Here is a 6,000-nt window from a genome sequence, read left to right on the forward strand (position 1 = left end):
CAAATTTCTTCCAATCGGAGGTCTTGAAATTCACTTTCAAAGGAAAGAATTCTCTTTTCAAAATTCAGTGGGATGAGAGTGTTCTGGTCCGTTTTATAAAGCGCGTGAGAAACATCACCCAAAATTAAAACCACCATAACTCTCTCATTTTAAGTCGAAAAATAGTGCAATTTCTACCAATCGGAGGTCTTCAAATTCTCGTTCGTGGGGAAAATTCTCATTTAAAAATTCAATGTGTCGTGAGAGTTCTGGTCCGTTTCATAAAGAGTGTGCAAAACGTGGCCGAAAATTAAAACCTCCATAACTCTCTCATTTTGAGTCCAAAAGTGGTGAAATTTCCACGAATCGGAGGTCTTCATCTTCGCTTTCAGGGGAAAGAAATCTTGTTTCAAAATTCAGGGGGATGAGAGCGTTCTTGTCTGTGTTATAAAGAGTGTGCGACAGGTCACCTGAAATTGAAACCTCCATAACTCTCATGTTAGGTCCAAAAGTGGCGAAATTTCTTCCAATCGAAGGTCCTGAAATTCACTTTCAAAGGAAAAAATTCTCGTTTCAAAATTCGGTGGGATGAGAGTGTTCTGGTCCGTTTTAAAAAGGGCGTGAGAAACATCACCCAAAATTAAAACCACCAAAACTCTCTCATTTTAAGTCGAAAAGTAGTGCAATTTCTACCAATCGGAGGTCTTCAAATTCTCGTTCGTGGCGAAAATTCACATTTAAAAATTCAATGTGTCGTGAGAGTTCTGGTCCGTTTCATAAAGAGTGTGCAAAATGTGGCCGAAAATTAAAACCTCCATAACTCTCTCATTTTGAGTCCAAAAGTGGTGAAATTTCCACCAATCGGAGGTCTTCATCTTCGCTTTCAGGGGAAAGAAATCTTGTTTCAAAATTCAGTGGGATGAGAGCGTTCTTGTCTGTGTTATAAAGAGTGTGCGACACGTCACCTGAAATTAAAACCTCCATAACTCTCATTTTAGGTCCAAAAGTGGCCAAATTTCTTCCAATCGGAGGTCTTGAAATTCACTTTCAAAGGAAAGAATTCTCGTTTCAAAATTCGGTGGGATGTGAGTGTTCTAGTCCGTTTTATAATGGGCGTGAGAAACATCACCCAAAATTAAAACGACCATAACTCTCTCATTTTAAGTCGAAAAATAGTGCAATTTCTACCAATCGGAGGTCTTCAAATTCTCGTTCGTGGGGAAAATTCTCATTTAAAAATTCAATGTGTCGTGAGAGTTCTTGTCCGTTTCGTAAAGAGTGTGCGAAACGTGGCCGAAAATTAAAACCTCCATAACTCTCTCATTTTGAGTACAAAAGTGGTGAAATTTCCACGAATCGGAGGTCTTCATCTTCGCTTTCAGGGGAAAGAAATCTTGTTTCAAAATTCAATGGGATGAGAGCGTTCTTGTCTGTGTTATAAAGAGTGTGCGACAGGTCACCTGAAATTGAAACCTCCATAACTCTCATGTTAGGTCCAAAAGTGGCGAAATTTCTTCCAATCGGGGGTCTTGAAATTCACTTTCAAAGGAAAGAATTCTCGCTTCAAAATTTGGTGGGATGAGAGTGTTCTGGTCCGTTTTATAAAGCGCGTGAGAAACATCACCCAAAATTAAAACCACCATAACTCTCTCATTTTAAGTCGAAAAATAGTGCAATTTCTACCAATCGGAGGTCTTCAAATTCTCGTTCGTGGGGAAAATTCTCATTTAAAAATTCAATGTGTCGTGAGAGTTCTGGTCCGTTTCATAAAGAGTGTGCAAAACGTGGCCGAAAATTAGAACCTCCATAACTCTCTCATTTTGAGTCCAAAAGTGGTGAAATTTCCACGAATCGGAGGTCTTCATCTTCGCTTTCAGGGGAAAGAAATCTTGTTTCAAAATTCAGTGGGATGAGAGCGTTCTTGTCTGTGTTATAAAGAGTGTGCGACACGTCACCTGAAATTAAAACCTCCATAACTCTCATTTTAGGTCCAAAAGTGGCCAAATTTCTTCCAATCGGAGGTCTTGAAATTCACTTTCAAAGGAAAGAATTCTCGTTTCAAAATTCGGTGGGATGTGACTGTTCTAGTCCGTTTTATAATGGGCGTGAGAAACATCACCCAAAATTAAAACCACCATAACTCTCTCATTTTAAGTCGAAAAGTAGTGCAATTTCTACCAATCGGAGGTCTTCAAATTCTCGTTCGTGGGGAAAATTCTCATTTAAAAATTCAATGTGTCGTGAGAGTTCTGGTCCGTTTCGTAAAGAGTGTGCAAAACGTGGCCGAAAATTAAAACCTCCATAACTCTCTCATTTTGAGTCCAAAAGTGGTGAAATTTCCACGAATCGGAGGTCTTCATCTTCGCTTTCAGGGGAAAGAAATCTTGTTTCAAAATTCAGTGGGATGGGAGCGTTCTTGTCTGTGTTATAAAGAGTGTGCGACACGTCACCTGAAATTAAAACCTCCATAACTCTCATTTTAGGTCCAAAAGTGGCCAAATTTCTTCCAATCGGAGGTCTTGAAATTCACTTTCAAAGGAAAGAATTCTCGTTTCAAAATTTGGTGGGATGTGAGTGTTCTGGTCCGTTTTATAAAGCGCGTGAGAAACATCACCCAAAATTAAAACGACCATAACTCTCTCATTTTAAGTCGAAAAGTAGTGCAATTTCTACCAATCGGAGGTCTTCAAATTCTCGTTCGTGGGGAAAATTCTCATTTAAAAATTCAATGTGTCGTGAGAGTTCTTGTCCGTTTCATAAAGAGTGTGCGAAACGTGGCCGAAAATTAGAACCTCCATAACTCTCTCATTTTGAGTCCAAAAGTGGTGAAATTTCCACCAATCGGAGGTCTTCATCTTCGCTTTCAGGGGAAAGAAATCTTGTTTCAAAATTCAGTGGGATGAGAGCGTTCTTGTTTGTGTTATAAAGAGTGTGCGACAGGTCACCTGAAATTGAAACCTCCATAACTCTCATTTTAGGTCCAAAAGTGGCGAAATTTCTTCCAATCGGGGGTCTTGAAATTCACTTTTAAAGGAAAGAATTCTCGTTTCAAAATTTGGTGGGATGTGACTGTTCTAGTCCGTTTTATAAAGCGCGTGAGAAACATCACCCAAAATTAAAACCACCATAACTCTCTCATTTTAAATCGAAAAGTAGTGCAATTTCTACCAATCGGAGGTCTTCAAATTCTCGTTCGTGGGGAAAATTCTTATTTAAAAATTCAATGTGTCGTGAGAGTTCTGGTCCGTTTCATAAAGAGTGTGCAAAACGTGGCCGAAAATTAAAACCTCCATAACTCTCTCATTTTGAGTCCAAAAGTGGTGAAATTTCCACGAATCGGAGGTCTTCATCTTCGCTTTCACGGGAAAGAAATCTTGTTTCAAAATTCAGTGGGATGAGAGCGTTCTTGTCTGTGTTATAAAGAGTGTGCGACACGTCACCTGAAATTAAAACCTCCATAACTCTCATTTTAGGTCCAAAAGTGGCCAAATTTCTTCCAATCGGAGGTCTTGAAATTCACTTTCAAAGGAAAGAATTCTCGTTTCAAAATTCGGTGGGATGTGAGTGTTCTAGTCCGTTTTATAATGGGCGTGAGAAACATCACCCAAAATTAAAACGACCATAACTCTCTCATTTTAAGTCGAAAAGTAGTGCAATTTCTACCAATCGGAGGTCTTCAAATTCTCGTTCGTGGGGAAAATTCTCATTTAAAAATTCAATGTGTCGTGAGAGTTCTTGTCCGTTTCGTAAAGAGTGTGCGAAACGTGGCCGAAAATTAAAACCTCCATAACTCTCTCATTTTGAGTACAAAAGTGGTGAAATTTCCACCAATCGGAGGTCTTCATCTTCGCTTTCAGGGGAAAGAAATCTTGTTTCAAAATTCAATGGGATGAGAGCGTTCTTGTTTGTGTTATAAAGAGTGTGCGACAGGTCACCTGAAATTGAAACCTCCATAACTCTCATGTTAGGTCCAAAAGTGGCGAAATTTCTTCCAATCGGGGGTCTTGAAATTCACTTTCAAAGGAAAGAATTCTCGCTTCAAAATTTGGTGGGATGAGAGTGTTCTGGTCCGTTTTATAAAGCGCGTGAGAAACATCACCCAAAATTAAAACCACCATAACTCTCTCATTTTAAGTCGAAAAATAGTGCAATTTCTACCAATCGGAGGTCTTCAAATTCTCGTTCGTGGGGAAAATTCTCATTTAAAAATTCAATGTGTCGTGAGAGTTCTGGTCCGTTTCATAAAGAGTGTGCAAAACGTGGCCGAAAATTAAAACCTCCATAACTCTCTCATTTTGAGTCCAAAAGTGGTGAAATTTCCACGAATCGGAGGTCTTCATCTTCGCTTTCAGGGGAAAGAAATCTTGTTTCAAAATTCAGTGGGATGAGAGCGTTCTTGTCTGTGTTATAAAGAGTGTGCGACACGTCACCTGAAATTAAAACCTCCATAACTCTCATTTTAGGTCCAAAAGTGGCGAAATTTCTTCCAATCGGAGGTCTTGAAATTCACTTTCAAAGGAAAGAATTCTCGTTTCAAAATTCGGTGGGATGTGAGTGTTCTAGTCCGTTTTATAATGGGCGTGAGAAACATCACCCAAAATTAAAACGACCATAACTCTCTCATTTTAAGTCGAAAAGTAGTGCAATTTTTACCAATCGGAGGTCTTCCAAATCTCGTTCGTGGGGAAAATTCTTATTTAAAAATTCAATCTGTCGTGAGAGTTCTTGTCTGTTTCATAAAGAGTGCGGAAAACATGGCCGAAAATTAGAACCTCCATGACTCTCTCATTTTGAGTCCAAAAGTAGTGAAATTTCCACGAATCGGAGCTCTTCATCTTCGCTTTCAGGGGAAAGAAATCTTGTTTCAAAATTCAGTGGGATGAGAGCGTTCTTGTCTGTGTTATAAAGAGTGTGCGACACGTCACCTGAAATTAAAACCTCCATAACTCTCATTTTAGGTCCAAAAGTGGCCAAATTTCTTCCAATCGGAGGTCTTGAAATTCACTTTCAAAGGAAAGAATTCTCTTTTCAAAATTCAGTGGGATGAGAGTGTTCTGGTCCGTTTTATAAAGCGCGTGAGAAACATCACCCAAAATTAAAACCACCATAACTCTCTCATTTTAAGTCGAAAAATAGTGCAATTTCTACCAATCGGAGGTCTTCAAATTCTCGTTCGTGGGGAAAATTCTCATTTAAAAATTCAATGTGTCGTGAGAGTTCTGGTCCGTTTCATAAAGAGTGTGCAAAACGTGGCCGAAAATTAAAACCTCCATAACTCTCTCATTTTGAGTCCAAAAGTGGTGAAATTTCCACGAATCGGAGGTCTTCATCTTCGCTTTCAGGGGAAAGAAATCTTGTTTCAAAATTCAGGGGGATGAGAGCGTTCTTGTCTGTGTTATAAAGAGTGTGCGACAGGTCACCTGAAATTGAAACCTCCATAACTCTCATGTTAGGTCCAAAAGTGGCGAAATTTCTTCCAATCGAAGGTCCTGAAATTCACTTTCAAAGGAAAAAATTCTCGTTTCAAAATTCGGTGGGATGAGAGTGTTCTGGTCCGTTTTAAAAAGGGCGTGAGAAACATCACCCAAAATTAAAACCACCAAAACTCTCTCATTTTAAGTCGAAAAGTAGTGCAATTTCTACCAATCGGAGGTCTTCAAATTCTCGTTCGTGGCGAAAATTCTCATTTAAAAATTCAATGTGTCGTGAGAGTTCTGGTCCGTTTCATAAAGAGTGTGCAAAATGTGGCCGAAAATTAAAACCTCCATAACTCTTTCATTTTGAGTCCAAAAGTGGTGAAATTTCCACCAATCGGAGGTCTTCATCTTCGCTTTTAGGGGAAAGAAATCTTGTTTCAAAATTCAGTGGGATGAGAGCGTTCTTGTCTGTGTTATAAAGAGTGTGCGACACGTCACCTGAAATTAAAACCTCCATAACTCTCATTTTAGGTCCAAAAGTGGCGAAATTTCTTCCAATCGGAGGTCTTGAAATTCACTTTCAAAGGAAAGAATTCTCGTTTCA

The sequence above is a fragment of the Tasmannia lanceolata genome, unplaced genomic scaffold (genome assembly GCF_043159265.1).
Source record: "Tasmannia lanceolata isolate RefF3 unplaced genomic scaffold, GAP_Taslan_0.1 ptg000008l, whole genome shotgun sequence".
Classification (NCBI taxonomy): Eukaryota; Viridiplantae; Streptophyta; class Magnoliopsida; order Canellales; family Winteraceae; genus Tasmannia; species Tasmannia lanceolata.